At 44.3% G+C, this 17,651-nt stretch overlaps 1 protein-coding gene and 1 pseudogene across 1 annotated transcript in view; one reads left to right on the top strand and one right to left on the bottom strand.

The window, feature by feature from the left end:
* Window positions 1–17,651, top strand: part of Nrg4 (neuregulin 4) — a 103,167-nt gene that overhangs the window by 6,573 nt on the left and 78,943 nt on the right. Inside the window, exons 3-4 of the mRNA XM_029481086.1 lie at window positions 195–298; window positions 597–698. The gene's annotated coding sequence lies outside the window, so the exon portion shown is untranslated. The remainder of the gene's footprint in view (window positions 1–194; window positions 299–596; window positions 699–17,651) is intronic.
* Window positions 14,246–15,385, bottom strand: LOC110302343 (annotated as a pseudogene).

Raw genomic sequence — 17,651 nt, 5'->3', positions numbered from 1 at the left:
ACAACTAGATATATACTAATTCCTTGCTCTTTCCCCAAAGTCCCTGACTGTATGTTTTAAAAGGGTTCCTCCTAGTTAGTAATTTTTAAATAAAATCTGAATTTTCTATTAGTCTTAACTTCTAACTTTGGAAATAACAATAAATAGTTCTCTGGGGACTTTATGCTTTTAATCTTTTATTTGGTATTTTTTAGATATGCTGTATAGCTCAATGTTTGGCTTGCATATGTGTATGTGCACCATATTTGTGCCTGGTGCCCACAGAGGCGAGAAGGCATCGAGCCACCCGGAACTGGAGGTGTGTATAGTTGTGAATCCACTCTACTGTGCTGATGGGAACTGAACCCAGGTCCTCTGCAAGAACAGCAATGGTCTAAACGCTGAGCCATCTCAGCCCTTCCTGGGACTTGAAAATCATATATCAGAACCATAAGGGTTAAGGAAGGAGGAGTTAACTGTCTCAACACAGGGGAGCTTCTTCCTAATTCTCGGGTTCTGTGGGACCACTAAGAATTATGCTGAGGTCTGTAAATGTTTCACATTACTCCTCTTGGTTGCTAAACTAATCCTTTGTTTGTATCTGTCTTTTATGGTAGCCTTGGTTCCTACCTGAGCAGAAAAGGTGGCTCATCTGCCTGCCTTCCACTCTGCAGCCTGGAGGAACAAAGGAGAAGAGCAGGGGCCAACGGGTGTGGCGGGTAAGTGGCCTCATCTCATGTGGTTTGAGGAGGAATGTATGTGCTTGACAGTTCGCTAGCTGTAATTTTAGGTCCTGGTTTGACTTATCAGACTATAAAGGATATTCTCTGTAACGTGTAAAATCATGTAATTTTTCAAGGTGTCAAGGTTTTTTTTTCAAACTCTAATACTTTAGAAGCCTGTGTTCCATTAAATGTTAACTAGAAAAAAAATAGCATATTAGAACCATCAGAGTCCTGTGCATCTGGTCTTTGTATTGTAAAAATAATATGAATAGCGTTAAAACTTTGGAATGGAAGAGTCTGGAGGAAGTTTACCTTGTCCTCCTGATTAGAAAACGGAGGCTTGTGGTGAGGTGGGTGGGCAGAGCACCCTTCACATGGGTGAGATTCTGTCAGGCTGAGCGGAAGACCGCCCTGTCTCTAAGACCTACGGGGGAAATTGTGGGGAAACTTAGCTTAGAAAAAAATAAAAGATTGTGGTTAAGAAGGCTTTAAGATTGGAACTATTTACTTGGAAAATTATAGGATTCTCTCTAGAAGGTCTTCTAACTTGTGACTGTCTGTCAGCAGCACCCTATCTACCCATGTATGCACCTGTCGCAGAGCTTCCTGATAACAGCCACATTGCTGTTATCCCTGGCTTGATGAGCAGACGGTGGTCTGTGTCTGGAGCAATAGCTAACGTATTTCTAAAAGTAGAGCATACAAACGTTCAGCACTTGGCCTTTAGATTGTTGGTCAGTCTTAAGCACAGGAAGCCCTGCATTTTAGTTTATTCCGTTGATCATGTGACCGTCACTGATCTGTTTAATTCTTATGGTTCATACGCTGTTCTCCAAGGACCTTTATGTTAACATTGACACTGAATTGTGGATTCTTAATGAATCACCTCTATCAAGAGTAGAGAGAATGATGTGAAGCAGAATTTAAAAATAGTATATTCACAGAGGATTACCGAGACTAGTTCATGGAAATGCGAGATGAGACGTGCGAGGTGAATCAGAGTGTGGTAATCTAAAGATGGCATCAGGAAGCAGGAAAAGGACTGCTTTTCATTTATTTTAATTGAGTTAGAGAAAGGATGAAGAATGGTGAGGTTGGGAAAAAGCACTTCGTGGACTGAAGGAGAACCAGACATTGTTCCGATTTTTTTTCTTTCCCTTTTTTGAGATAAGGTCTTATTCTGCAACCCAGGCTGTGGACTGAAATTCACAATATCCCCCAAACTGGCCTTGAACTCGAAGCAGTCCTTCTGCCTCAGCCTCCAGAGGGCTGTGACTACAGGAACGAGCCACTACACCTGGCCCAGAAATTTGTTAGAGTGAAGTATGAGAGAAGGGCAGAAGATAATGTGCTAGACTGCATCTTTAATCCCAGGATAGAAAGGCTGAGGCAGAATGATTATGAATTTATTACCAGCCTGGGCTGTTGTCTCAGTTAAGGGTTCATTGCTGTGCGGAGCCACCGTGACCATGGCAGCTCTTATAAAAGAAACATTTCATTGGGGCTGGTTTACAGTTTCAGAGGTTTAGTCCATTATCAAGGCAAGAAGCATGGCAGAGTACAGGTAGGCATGGTGCTGGAGAAGAAGCTGAGAGTTCTGTATCATAAAGGACAACATTTAATTGGGGCTGGCTTACAGTTTCAGAGGCTGAGTCCATTATTGCCATGGTAGGAAACATGGCAGCATGCAGGCTGACATAGTGCTGGAGAAGGAGCCGAGAGTTCTACATCTTAATCCACAAGCAGCAAGGAGAGACTGGGTGCCACACTGAGTGTATCTTAGGCATATATAACCTCCACAATGACACACTTCCTCTAACAAGGCCACACCTCCTAATAATGTCACTCCCTATGGCCAAGCATTCAAACACCTGAGTCTATGGGGCGAGGGCCATTCCTGTTCAAACCACCACAGCTATAATAGCCAGACTCTGTTTCCAAAATCAAGAAAAACAAGCAAGTGAACAACAACCAAAAAGTGAAGAAGAAATTCGTGTAAGACCAAAAGTTTGTCTTCAACAGAATGGACTTTCTAGTAGATATGGGTGAGGGGTCAAACAAGTCAGGAAGATGATGGGGAGGCTGGAGAATTGTTGCATTAGTTATGTTAGCTATTAGTTACATCGTTGTGCTAGTTACTTCCTTCCGTTATGATAAAACAGTATGAGCAAGGTGTCTTGTGTTGTTTGGGTGTGGGGTGCCAGCAGGTCAGAGTCCATGACGGTAGAGCAAGGAAAGCGACTAGAGAAGCAAGCCAAGCGCTGACATCCTAAACAGCAAGCATGAAACAGAGAGGGCAAACCCGAAACGGCTTGAGTCTTTAAACTCTAAAGCCTGACCCCAGTAACGTACTTCCTACAACAACTTTCCAAACCTCCAAAACATTGCCATCAACTGGGGACCAAGTGTTCAAATGTAGGAGACATATCATTCACTTGAAAGTGAGAATCAAAAATCCAAAAGAGGCCGTGCTTCAGCAGTGAGAGAATTCAGTGGAAATGTAATAGCACCTGCATGGAGAGAGACTTCAGCAAAAGATAGAGATCTGTTAGAATAATAGACATGAGCAAAACAAAACCAAAAACAAACGAGAATCATCAGTTCTGTATACCAACAAGGTTGGTAACTATTTAGGCCTGAGAAGGGCATACACACATGAAGTCAATGTACTGTTCATTCAGTACATTGAGGGATGGGAGGGGCTTGCTACATGGGCGAGGCCAACTGTTTCTATTTAGAAGACCATGTAGAATGTCAAATCTTCTACATCACCAAGCCTGCCCTCTGTCTAACAGGGAAAGAAACATGTCACAGAGAGGATTCATTTTATTCCATGACATCCTTATCTCAAGGATAATGTTAAGAGAGATATCCTATGTGGGTGTTGGTTATAAACTAAGTTTCTAGCCTTCAGAGACATAGGCCTCTAGAAAGGCCTGGGTGAGGAGCAGCCCTGAGGGTGTAGTGGGCTTTGGGAGAACTGTGATTCTTCTGTCCCTAACACATGGAACAGTACATTTTGTAGGAAGCCTGAATAACTCAGGACTTAGTCCTGGCAGTGAAGAGAGTTTGCTATGAGGTAATAGTTTAAGAGTATATAAATTATATAGAAGCCAGCTTGGACACTGATTCTCGATGGGTTATTAATTGGGGAAATATGTGTTACACGATTTTAGAATAAAGTTAATCATTATAACATCATTTTTATGATGTTCAAAATGCAGTCATTCACAGTTTAGCCTTGTCTGGGTGGTGGCCTCGCTCTCCAGGCGCTTCACTTGTGTAAATTCACTTCGTGTTCTGTGCTCCTTTGAAGTAGACAAGGTTATGTATTTTTTTTATCTGGGCCAGAAGGGTTTCAGATTTTGAAGTTTTTCAAACTTTGGAATATTTGCATAAAATTTGCTGGTGAAATAGCTCTAACCTAAAAATTTGAAATGTTTCAAGATCTAATACCCAGCATTTAAGTGCTGGTATGATGCCCCCCAAACCTGTAGCCTCTGCAGCATTTTGGAGTTCAGATTAAGGAGTCTCAGACTGAATGAATATCCCGTCCCCTTTCTCTGTCTCCTGTATAGTGAGGGAAGGCTCACAGTGCTCTGCTGCCCACTGTTATACCCACTATGGGGTGGAGTCGTTTCTAGAACTAGGATGCTTCCTCTAGCTTTCTTGATCCAGAGCAGTGCTCTAAATGTTATACCTATGCTACGTACCTTTTTATATGCCTAGAGTATGAGTTGAAGTTTGCTTGGGAACTATCACACTTTGAATGGCTGATTTTAATATATTTTAGATGGTACAATCTACATGAAAGAAAGTAGCTTTTGCGAGTTGCTAAATAGAATAAAAATTGTTTAATTTATTTCATACGCATTTTAAAAATAGAGTCTATGCCAGTACATTCTGGGATGGGAAGGGCTTGTTGCATGGGGGAAAGCCAACCCTTTCTATTCAAAAGACCACGTGGAAATGGCAAACCTTGTACACGACAAAGCCTGCCTTCTCTCTAACGGGGTAAGAAACCTGTTACAGAGAGGATTCATTTAGTTCCATGGCTCAGTGCACCTAATAATGTAGATTCCAGGGGTCAAAACTATCGATCCATGAGTGATAAAACTGTTACCTAGGCTTCTATGTATGTAGTCAGTAGACCAAGATGGGAGACAAAATTAGAATCCGGATGTGGTTTTGGTAAACAATAGGCACATTGAATATATTTTGTCTTGTTACCATATTATTTATGAGCGATCCCAAAAGGATTTCATCACTAATAGCTGCTATTGGTGCATGCTATCATTCTTTGGCTTATAAATAGCTCCCACCCCTGGGCCCTAAAAAGAGGACTCTGCTGCCATAGAAACAGTTGTTAATAAACATGAGCACTTTAGAGAATGTATGGGTTCAGATCTGAAGGAGGGGAAGCCCGTCAAGCTGGAATCCTGAAGGACAGTCATCCCAGGGATGGGTTGGATGCAACTGGTCCTTGTGAATGCGCATCTCTATCTGAAATTTTTTTTCTGGAACACTGCCCCAGGTTTTCTCCCCCAATTCAGTTAATGTCTGAATTTTTGCCAAATAAAGATTGGTTTCTTAAAAACTGTTACTTCTATGTATGTGGTAGGTATTCTTAGTGATTTTCCATGCTTACTGAAAAAAGCAAATCAAACCACCAAACCTAGAAAACACTTGGGAGCCAGGACTTGGTAAAACCAGTTGGATTTGTTTAATTTTGACTAGACTGTAGAGAAGAAAAGCCCAGTTTTCCCTGCCTTGCCTATCACAGTGTTACAGTGAACAGAAAAAGGTGACATAAAAGGCTGAATATATACAGAATCATTTCCTTGTCTTTCTGTTGCTATAATCTGGGTCGCTTTTGGGGTTCTCAGTCTCATTGATAAAGGCATTTAAGAATAGATGCACATGGAAACACAAGGATAATTTTATCAACATTTAAAAGAAAAGCTGTAGGGCAGGTGAACAGTAAAGCAGCTGCCTGGAGGAGAGAGGGAAGAGCTGGTCACTTCAGCCAGCATGGAGGTCAGACACATGGCCAGCAAGCAGCCACAGGGCAGGGAGTGGAGCGTCAGAGAAAGGGAAAGGATATCCAAAGTATTGGTCGGGGAGAGCCTGAAATGTTAGGGAAAACATGCTCAGAAAGGGGAAGACAAGGTGGGAGTATGAGTGGACGACTTATATTCCTATATTGGCCCTTAAGCCCCTGCACTGGGGGCAGAGAATTCTGGGAAGGAAAAAATTTCACTAAAGGAGTAGTTATTCTGCCTATCTCTTTAGCATGGCCTACACTGAGCCTACCTTCCCTAGGGTTGCTCCCTTAGCCAACGTGATTGAGCTGCCAACCCAGCTGCAATGTCAAGTCTCCCCACAGGCTAGAGATACCATTTGCTTGACCTTTAGGTGGTCACCAGAGGACTGGAGTCCCTTCTACACATCTATAGTTTCATAGGTAGGAGAATTTTAAAACCCAAGAGGACCAGCAGAGGAAGATGGGTCAGCAGTTTTACTCTCAAGTTTTTACCCCCAAGCTGGACAGCCACATGGTTAAAGGAGTACTCCAGCCAGTGGTCCTCTGACCGGCACATGTATGTGTGTACAAATGTGTACATGTGCACACTCCCTCACATACCGAATTAATAAAAACATATACAAAGAACAAAACTCAGAAATAACTTCAGGACATTGTTAACTGGAGTTTGAGGGATAAAACAGGGCTGGCAAGCAGGAGGCCTTGGCTGCTGCTGCTGAGGTGGGCATGAGAAAGAGGAGCTGGTGGATTAGAAGAAAGTAGTCAAGCTCTGCAAGGATGCCTTGAGCTTTGAGGGCACAGGAGGGTGCTCAGAGGATAGGGAAGGGGAGAGCAGTGGGGGGGGGATGGAGCTCAATCGTTCTGCCACGCCCACTGCTAGAACCTGCCCTTTGCTGTTCGGAGCCATACACGTGGTCACCCTGCTACTGGACCCCAAGATTATTTGGCGGGAATCGGGCTCCTCCCCCTTCCTTCATAACGGAGTGCCGGAATAGTAAAAATTGAACCTTGAGCAGAGAGCTTTGTCTTGGTTCCTTCCTTATCTCGCACAGCCCAGCCCCTCTTCTCTTACAGGTTTCCAAGATGCCTTTCCAGGCTAAAACCCAAACCTGTGATCTGCTGGCTGGACACAACAGGGGGAACAAACGTTGGGCTTTTCTGAGTACACAGTATTGGGTTTCATGTAGATGGTTTCATTCAAGTACTAGTACTCGCCCCTCCCTACTCTCTTCCTTCACATGCCCTCTCTCCACTGGTCTCTCTCTACCCATTTCTCCGTTTTCATGGCAGATGTATGAATATGAATGAATAAATGAATGAATGAATTCTAGGACACAAATGAGAAAGCATACAATATTTATCTGTGTGTGTCTGGTTCACCTTGTGGAATATGATCATCTCCAGTTCAATCCATTTGTTAACAAATGATAGGATTTCTTTGGTGTTTTGTTTTGTTTTGTTTTGTTTTGTTTTGTTTTGTTTTGTTTTTGAGACAGAGTTTCTCTGTGTGAGATTCCTGGCTGTCCTGAAACTCTCCATGCAGATCAGGCTGGCCTCAAACTCATAGTCATCTGCCTCTGCCTCCTGAGTGCTGCAACTAAAGGCATGCACACTACTGCCTGGCTAGAATCTCATTCTGTAAATGAATAGAACTCAGTTGTGCCTATATACCACCTTTCTTTGTCCACTGACTCTTCCATAGACGATCTGAGAACTCTGTGATTGTGAATAGTGCCGTAATAAATACAGATGTTTGGGTATCTCCAAAGTATGCTAATTTAGACCTGAAGTGCTATGTCTAGGTCATATGGTAGTCCTATTTTTAGTTAGGTTTTTTTTTTAAGGAATTTCCATACTGATTCCACAGAGGCTTGACCAATTTCCATTCCCACCAGCAGTATATAAGGGTGTCACAATTAATCTAAATTGTGAAAAGGTGAAGCAAGGTAGAAATGTCCTGTCATTGAAGCCAGAGAGGAACTGAGGGTTTAGGCGAATGTGAATACTAAACGTAGCATCTTTAAGGTCTAACACTGTGAACCAGGAGGTTGTGGTGGGAACCTGCCCCAAGGAGGTATAAGGAATGGGAACTAGCGTTAGATCAGGACTACAGCCTCATTGTGGTCCACGGTCATAGACCAACCTGTAGGGTCTATCTGACTTCTTTACTGCCAAGGTAAGAGTGCTGTATAAGAGTTACATGAGCACAGACGCCAGGGATTTATCAATGAGAAGCTGTGAGCTTTTTATGCTTTAGCCTTCAGTAACTGGGGGGCTCAGGGGAGGCTGCTGGGCCCATCAGTGGTAGTTGAGAAGGGAGTGACTGTTAGTGTTCAGGGATGGAAGTAACTGAGACCACAGAGGAGTATTTTGGATGATGCTCTAGTAGACTCTAGGGAGGGATCTTTGGCCCCAGACAGCTCCAGACTATCACAGGATGGGGGTGGGGGGCTCCAAAAACGCCTGAGTGGGTCTGAAGAGGAGACATTGTATCTCTACCCAGAAGTAAACAGAGCAGCGTGTTAGGACTTGAGAATGAATAGAAGGTGTTTGCCTATGGTACAGGTCAAAAGGGGTGGAAAGTGGATGGATGGAGCTTCTGGTGAAGAGAATTGGGCACTGGAATATCTAACCACAGAAGGTGCTAGGGTGAAAAAAGTTACTCCCTTATCAATAAGTAATGTAATCTTGGCCCTTGGTCAAGATTTAGGGCAACCTAAAGTTCATCTCCATGGAGATAGAAGATAAAGAAACCTTATGGTCTCAGATCCCCATCAATCTTCTTCATTATGATCTTTGTAGTTTGGGAATAAAGTCATGGACATTTGGCATTTTTCAGGTTTAACCTAATCATAGTGGCCTTGGCTGGAGGTCAGACTTACCTCTTGTAGAAGAGAGGGACATTTACTTTTGATGGCCTCCACTTTGCAGATTGGACATAGGCTAAGAGGAGGCTTCTACTCTGGAAACTTGAGGCACTTCTGGCTGAAATGTGCTGCCTGATCACAAGATACTGCAAAGTCCTTTGACCAGAGGCTGGTTTAGGGCTTTAGCCCGAACTGTTTAGACACTAGGTGGCGCTCTAGGATTTCCTGAGCTAGACATGAATCAGCAGCCCTGTATAGATAGCGTGTCATGTTTAACCTTGCCTCCTCCAGTTTTGCTTTTCTAGTTCTTGAGGTCTTTTCTAGGCTTTAGAACATGTAGGCTGTGTCTAATAAAGCGGGGGACACTTCTGGGTCCCTGGTGGATTATTGAAGCTGTTGTCTCCTCTCTGGAGAAGTTTGGCTTATAAAATATACGGTCGGGATGGCTCAGCCTTCCTATCTACTGGGGTCCACATTGGTGCACATGCGCATGGTTTCGGCTTGCCTAAATTGAAAGGGACCAGGATTCCTGGCAGCTTCCTGTGTTGTGTTCTACAAGTTGTTGTAGTTGATGAGTTTGATACTGGCATTTTAATTCCCTCTAATACATAGCTAATTATATTATCTCAGTGAGCCCATCCTTGTCATTTCCTGCAGCAGCACTGATGTGGCCATTGGAAGCTCATAACAGCAATAGCTATGGAAGCTGGCCTGGCTGTAACCAGATGATGAGCACACACCTCATCAGGCACATACTGAGTACCAGATGCAGCTTCTCCATGAATGCAGCAGGTGGTTAGAGTGATGGAGACGCACTGTTAGCCTAGATCAAAATCTCAGCGAGCCTTTGAATGCCTATGGAACTGGGCATCATCACTAAAAGGTCCTGATTGGGTTTATATTTGGGACAGATTGGGGGGAAGGGGGTGTGTAACTGAATGGTACCAAAGAGACATTTTTACTGCAGGAGAAGCAGTAGTTTTTAATTGTTCATGGGTGCATCAGATAATTAGAATAATGTAGATGTGTTGCTATGTTGGATCAAAAGCCACAATGAATCCTCTGAATTCGCTAGGGCAGATGAAGGGATCAGGGCTGAAAGATCCTAATATGGATTATATTTGGGACAGACTGGGCATGGGGAGAGGGATGTGTAGCTGCTGGCGCTGCAATCCTTATTAGCTGCCTTGCAAAAGAGGAAAGCTGTTCTCTGAAGGGGTGGGATGGCTTTCTCTCTTCCTTGAGCAAGTGCATGATGGAGAGAATGTGTCTGGATAAAGAGGGGTGTGGATGGAAAGAGATCTTTGAAGGAGGAAGAAGAGGAGGAGAAGCTGAAGAGGATGGTGTGGGGGAGGGGAAGGTGCAGTAGAGAAGCTGTAAGTTAAGCCTGGAGATGTACAAAGAAGAAGCTATGAAGGGTGTTAGCTGTGGCTGAGTTTGAGGAAAATGCAAAGTTCAGGAGAATCTAGTAAAATACATAGCACATCCCTACTGCATCTCTGGTCTTGTGACAGTCTCAAAAGCTTGGTTATAAGAAATCTCAGAGTCCTTTCCTAAATTACAAACAAAGCAATCTAATGGCAGGAAGAAGTCATAGCTCAATGTGCCCCAAGGCAGCCAGCATTATTGATCTGGAACTGTGTTAAGGGTCAAGTTTTGCTGTGGAAGAAATTGTTTTCTTTCTTTCGTTCGTTTTCTTTTTCAGAGTCTGAGAATCAAATTTAGACTAGTTCTTAAGACAACATCCCAGGGGTGAGTCAGAAGGGATAGAAAGCTCGGGGCTTGTCACACAGGTTCCAGGGCTGTGCATTTACCTTTGAGGGCAATAGACCTCTCCTGTCAGCAGAGTGAAAACCAGACTCCCTGCACCAATTCCACGGAGGCATCCTCTTAGAATAGTCTCTCTCCAGTTCCCAGAGGTGGGATACAGTTTCTCTCTGGACCCAAACCAACCTGACAGGTCAGACTAGATTGACCTTGAAGGGAAAGCTCACAGACTAAAACTATCCAATCAGCCATGACTGAAAGTGAAGGGGACTCAACTGTCTTGGAGAAAAATGAAAGCCTGGTTACTAGTAGGTCTCTGGATTCAGGAAGTCCGACTGGGACCTCCTATACAAACACAAACACCATAAGCCCCATGCTCAGGCTCCTCCCCACTGAGAGAGCTGGGACGAATGCTGAGATGGAGGAAAAGGAGAGGGCTGGCAGAAGGGTCCTTACAGTGGGCGCAGATCCGTGTGCATGAACTACAACTGTCATCTGTGCCACCCAGAGAATGAAGGGTCTCCCAGGAAGAATTGGAGTGGACTATAGAAGGCCACTCTTTGTCTATTGCCTTCAGACACTATCAAGGATAACCATGGCTAGGCTTATTTTGCTGCAAATGGGAAGTGAGGCGTTTCCCAGGAGACAGGAACTACTTAAGCTTCGGTGACAGCAGTGCAGAGTCACAGGCTGAAGGCCTTGGGGGCTTCCTAGAGAGCAGCTCAAGAATCCTAAGTAGTCGATGGGCCAATCAGCTGACATCTACAAGTACTGGATGGAGGAGAGGCTAAGGAAGGTGTGATGGTTTGTATATGCTTGACCCAGGGCGTGGCACCAGTAGGAGGTGTGTCCTTGTTGGAGTAGGTGTGTCACTATGAATGTGGGTTTTAAGACCCTCAGCCTAGCTGCCCGGAAGCCAGTCTTCCCCTAGCTGCTTTCAGAACAAGATGTAGAACTCTCAGCTCCTCCTGCACCATGCCTGCCTAGATGCTGCCAAACTCCTGCCTTGATGATAACGGACTGAACCTATGAACCTGTAAGCCAGCCCCAATTAAATGTTGTCCTTTATAAGAGTTGCCTTGGTCATGGTGTCTCATCACAGTAATGGAGACCCTAAGACAGAAGGCATACTGGCTAGTTTTATGTCAACATGACATAAGCTAGAGTCATTTTGGAAGAGGGAATCTCACTTAAAGAAAATGCTTCCACCAGCTTGTCCTGTAGGCAAGTCTCTGGTATATTTTCTTGATTTATGTGGAAAGTCACAGCTTACAGTAGGTGGTGCCACCTGTTGGCTGGTGATCCTGGATGGTATAAGATAGCCGACTAAGCAGTCATGGGGAGCAAGCCAGTAGGCAGTGTTCCTCCATGGCCTCTGCATCAGTTTTTGCCTTCAGGTTCCTGCCCTAACTTTCCTGAAGAGGAGCTACAAGCTGTAAGGCGAAATAAACCCTTCCTCCCCAAGTTTCTTTTGATCGTGTTGTTTAGCACAGCAGTAGAAACCCTGACTAAGACTGGAAGCAAAGAGGAAGTTCTCTATCCAGGCTGCCGAAATGTGCAGGGAGTGCTGGTGACAAGCACAAAGCGTAGGGATAAGTGTACATACCAGACCAGAAGTAGAAAAATTACCTCTTAAAAAAAAGAAAGAAAAACCCTTAAAGAACAGATAGAAACACAGCAGGCAAGTTCCCTGAATCAGCCCCTTGAGAAGGAATGGCGTCCTTTCAAAACATATGTGGTTCCCAGGAGGTTGTGTCTGGATAGATGAGTGAACATCTCTCCATCTAGGTAAAAATTAAATTTTATAGTACCAGTTGTTTTTCTTGATTTTGGTCACTTGGGATAAAGAGCCAAGGTCCTTTGGGGTTAGGCTCCTGTTTTAAACTATTTTGTGATGCTATACCTTGCACATGCATGCCATACCCTGCGCCTGGAGAGCTCACCAGGGCTTTGCTTCTCTCTGGGTCCAGCCCCACAGAGCGGGGCTCGCCACTTGCCTGCTATGTTTCAGTTAGGGTTCTTGGTTTCTCGTACAAATCTCGCCTATACTTGCTAGTATAAGACCTTTTCATTCCTTTGTCCACTGCTGTTCTCTGGTGCCTTTCCGTTCCCACAGCTGACATCCATTGCTTCAGCCCTTTATGAAGGGACATACTATATTTCTCCACAGTCTTCTATCTCCAACCTCCTAAGTAGTCCTATAGAACGTGCAGGATCTGGAGATGATCGTGTGTCTTGAAGAGATGCGGGATAGATGATAAAGTGGCTCTAGTGAACTGACATCACAAACTAATGACAACTGAGGATCTGGCAGAGTACAGCCACAGAAGTCTAAGAGAAACAACAGAATGACAGTGGCTTTCTTGTCTCTTTTTAAAAACGGCAGTAGAGATCAAATTGAAAGCCGGCAGGAAGATGGAGAGGTGACTCAGCAGTTATGAGCACTGGCTGCTCTTCTAGAGGACCAGAGTTCAGTTTCCAGTACTCACACGGCTGCTGACAACCATCTGTGCCTCCAGTTCCAGGGACACAACCCTCACTGGGCACCCTCCCCACCCACCCACACACAGTATGCATACATACATGTAGTAGAAAGACTCCTCTATGTAAAAATAGTTGTTTTTTAAAAAACAGACCTTGAGAAAAATGTCAATAATCTGAAATTTGTTTTATATATAAAACCTCATGAAAATACTGTGTTGACAAGATAGGCAAGTTCTGCTTATATAAACGTGTGTCTTTTTGGTTGTGAGCCTCTCATTTAACAGCTGAGCCATCTCTCCTGCCCACTTTAAAATAATTTTGTAGGAAAAGCTATGCCCAAATACTGCTCCGTTTCAGTTCACTTTTCTTTACCCTCCCCACTCTCCTTCCCACTCATGCAGGGCTGAGGAGCAAACCCAGGATCTCAAGAGTTTGACCTACTAAGCCCCACCCCTACCTGAGTTGTTCATTTCTAAGGGTTAGCAAATAATTGTAATTATAACTAAAATCTGTGAGCAAGGTGAAACGACCTTTCTAATTCTAATTGCTACAAATGAAACTTTGGTCTCCATTTTAAGGGGATGGACTGCAAGTGAACTTTTTTTTTTAAATGTTATCTTGAGAACTGAGAACTAAGACACATTGTATATTTGAGATTTTAAAGAATCTTAGGCATTCTAAACTTGGCCTAGTGGTGAGTACCTGTAATTCTGTCATTTGGGAGGGCGAGGCAGGAGGATCCCTATGAGTTGGATGCAACAAAGTGAGAGAAGAGGGAGAGGAAGATGGGAAATGGCTGACAGGGGGTAAAGAGGGAGAGAGACAGGAGGGGAGCACTAACTGGGAGCGGTGTGGGCTTTTGAACCCTCAAGCCTGCCCTTAGTGACACACCTTCTACACAAAGGCAGCACCTAATTTTTCACCACATGGTTCTACAATTGGGGACCAATTGGGAGCAGGCAGCCATTCTCATTTAAACCACCACAGTGTCCTTATCTAATCTTGCCCTCCCTCTCCCCTCCTCCTGCCCTTCCCCCTGCCCCTTCCTCTTCCTCTCCTCTTCTTAACTGGTACACACTGTTAACACCTAAATTTCAAGTTTGGAAATGCATATTTGTAAGCAGCAATACAAAAGTATTTGTGAAGAATGCAAAATCTCTGCAAGTTATGGAAACTTGCTAAGCTACCCCATGCATTTCTAAGTACAAATTAACATGTTTGTTACTTCTGTGTAGCTAGAGAGGTTTGCTTTCAAATCAGATAAGATTCCGTCTCTAGATGTGAATGGTGTGAATGACGGTCTTTTTAATTTCTAGTCGTTTGGGATCTTTAAGCAAGCAAAAGCTTTGAGCAGGGTCCACAAAGGAACCAGTGCTGCCTCACGGCATCCAGCGGGGCCAGAGCGGGGATGCCTCTGGGTCATCTACATCAGGAATAGAAGCACTTGAATCATCAATCCTTTGGCCATGGTTTGGATGACTACCACACCCATGCCCTCGTCTTCCCTGTCCCGAAGTCCTGGGTGGCCCAGGCCTCCGCAAATGATCTCCAGTTGAGACTTTGTATCATTTGCTGGCTTCCAGAAATGAAGGTCCACAGCCGAATCTGCAACAGGAACCTCTTCACTTTTTTTTTACTGATGCAGAACAAACGCGCTTTTCCATTGTCCATCAGCACCTTCATTTGGTTTTCAGATATTAAATTCTTCTCGTGCTCGGCCTTTATTTCCAATAGCTTCCCACTCGTCCGAAGGCGTCTCTTGTGGACCCTCTTCCTCAATCTCTTCAACTTCGCTCTCATGACTTTCACTGTCTGCCTCTGGGTTTCCTACGTCACATTTGATGGATCCAAATCAGTTCACTAATCTCTGACAGTTCCCCAGTTGTGAAAGCCACCACCCCCAGCTTCAGGCCAGATCTACCACTTCCACTGCACCTAACAATTCACATTTGCCACGAGGATCGAATCCATCGCCACAGTCCATCCTCTATCCGCAGCCTCCTTGTGCCCTTCCCACATCACCTCGGCCTCAGATGGGCCGTTCAATAATGTCCATCAATTGAAAATTCACCACCTTCACCCTTCAAGTGGCTTTTCAAATCTTCTTTCACAAGGTGGTTGGCTTTCTGGGTCTCCTATAAATTCTTTTCCCTTCACACTGAAGGTGTTGATCAGGTCTCCTCCCTGCTCCCTTTATTCCTGTCACCAGCAACAGTCACCAGCAACAGTCTCCTCCTCTTTGTCAGCCACACCCACATGCTAGGCAGCAGGTTCTTGTGATCTTTCTGTGACTCCTTGCACACAGCTGACCACCACATTGGAGTTGTTCTAAATCTCAGCCTTAGCCGAGCTCTTGGTATGGGGGCCAGGGGAGGGGCAGAGCAATGGGGGTGACCCTACTTGACCTGCACCCCTGCTGGGGGCTTTTGTTCTCTGCTGCCCTCAGTAAGGGTCTGATTGCTCATCAAATGGCCATTGGTGACCACACAGCTGAAGCCTTTCTGTAGGTGTCCAGGCATAATGGAGGCTCAGCAGAGCCTTCCTCCAGTGATTACTGTAGACTGAGCCTAGCCAAAAGCATCGGTTTCTGATCTTTTCACAAGATTCATTGTCTAATCTTCTAATATATATTTAATATATAAATATATTCAAATATATATATTTGATTGACATTTAGTAGATGACAGATTATCTTCTTGACTAAACCCTAGAGCCCCACCTCTGACCCCACATCTCCATTTGGCCTCAACCTAGGACCATAAAGGTTGGAAAGAACAAAAAGTGATATAATTCTAACACCTCAAGGCTATGTCTCCAGGATGCTACCAGCCATCCTCCCTAACAAAAGTTCATGCCTAAAAATACTAAGGTATATGTGGTGGTTTGAATATGCTTGACCCAGGGAGTGGCACTATTTGGAAGTGTGGCCTTGTTGGAGTAGGGGTGTCACTGTGGATGTGTGCTATAAGACTCTCGTCCTAGCTGTCTGAAGCCAGTCTCCTGCTAGCAGCCTTCAGATGAAGATGTAGAACTCTCAGCTCTGCCTGCACCATTCCTGCTTGGATGCTGCCATGCTCCCACCTTAATGATCATGGACTAAACCTCTGAACCTGTAAGCCAGCCCCAATTAAGTGTTGTCCTTATAAGAGTTGCCTTGGTCATGGTGTCTGTTCACAACAGTAAAACCCTAAGACAACACAGCAAAACAATCTGCTGCTATACAGCCAATACCTGATAGCAGAGCCCTTGCACTTTGGTCTCTGTGGGAAGATCCTGAGTCTCGTGTTGATGATCATTGGTTGGCAGCTCCAGTGCTCTGCTTTCTATGATGTTCACTTACTGTATTCATGCCACCTTTCTCCTGCCCCTCCCCCTTGTCTTTAAGATGTTTTATCATTACCTCTGTGTCATCAAAACCCAGCTCCATTCAGACTAGATTCCTTCTCTGTGCAATGCTATGTTCCTGATTTAAATATGTTTTTTTTTTAAGATTTATTTTATGTCTGTGTGAGTACACTGATGTTCTCTTCAGACACACTAGAAGAGGGCATCAGATCCTGTTATAGATGGTTGTGAGCCATCATGTGGTTGCTGGGAATTGAACTCAGGACCTCTGGAAGAGCAGTCAGTGCTCTTAACCACTGAGCCATCTCTCCAGCATCTACTTTTACTATTTACTAGAGTCTGACTTAAAAACAAACAAACAGGCTGTGATTATTGGATTAAGATGACAGGTTGAGAGGTGACACACACTGGGGGCATGTGCCTGTGTAGCACATGTTACTCCTCAAAGGCTCTGTGACCTTTAACAATTAATCATTTTGTGTATTAGTCTCCTCACTTGTAAATTAGGTATTGTCATTATTTTTCAAAGTTGTACTCGCCATGCTTAGTGCCGTACTGATTACTTGATGAGCAGGCTGAGTCAGGTTTCCTTGCATGCTTCCCAGACTTCATTTTAAACCTCTCGTGAACACCTTCAGGAAACTGCACCAGTCCATGCAGAGAATTTCTTTTCTTCCACTTGATATTTTTCAGTGTCCAGGTCCTACTTTACCTTGGGTTTTGTTAAGTGGCAATCCTAACATTTTCCTTGGAAACTGGAGTCCCATGGGAACAGAAGGCCACACCCACAGCTGCTAGAAGAAAAGATGGCAGTTTTGCTCAGTTCTTCACTTATACGTGGGCTTTCTCACAGTGCAGGCTTGCCTTCTAAGAGATCAGGGCAGCACCGGTGTCTTTAAGGAATTCAGCGCATTTAAAGAATGAGTCGTCTTTATGCTCTTTTTAAATGTATAGTTTATCTTTATTTTATGTTCATTGGTATTTCCCCTGTTTGTATATCTGTATGAGGGTGTCAGAAGCCCTGGAATTAAAATTATAGACAGATGCAAGCTGCCATGTAGGTGCTGGGAACTGAACCTGGACCCTCTGGAAGAGTAGCCAGTGCTCTTAACCACTGAGTCATCTCTCCAGCTCTAGTGGGGTTGTTTGTTTTTAAATGAGTCCTGAATTGAGCTGTCTCTCATGTAAAGGCACTCCATCATCACAGCAGAGCATTCTGGCTTAAAGACTAGCTTGCGCAGAAATAAGGGAAGAACTCAGTACAGTAGATTGCTAACCCCAAGTTAATTTTATGAGGGCCAAAGCTTCCTTCCCATGTCTGCTAGAACTGCGCTGTTTGGGGTTTAGCTGTTGTCATTCTCCTGACTTCCCAGAAAGTCAGACAGAGCAATTTAGTTTTGGTTTACAGTCATGGAATTCTGGCCCATTGTAACTCCATTT

This window comes from Mus caroli, chromosome 9, assembly GCF_900094665.2.
Source record: "Mus caroli chromosome 9, CAROLI_EIJ_v1.1, whole genome shotgun sequence".
Taxonomy (NCBI): Eukaryota; Metazoa; Chordata; class Mammalia; order Rodentia; family Muridae; genus Mus; species Mus caroli.
The sequence above is the reverse complement of the archived record's forward strand: the minus strand, read 5'-3'. Positions and strand labels throughout refer to the sequence as shown.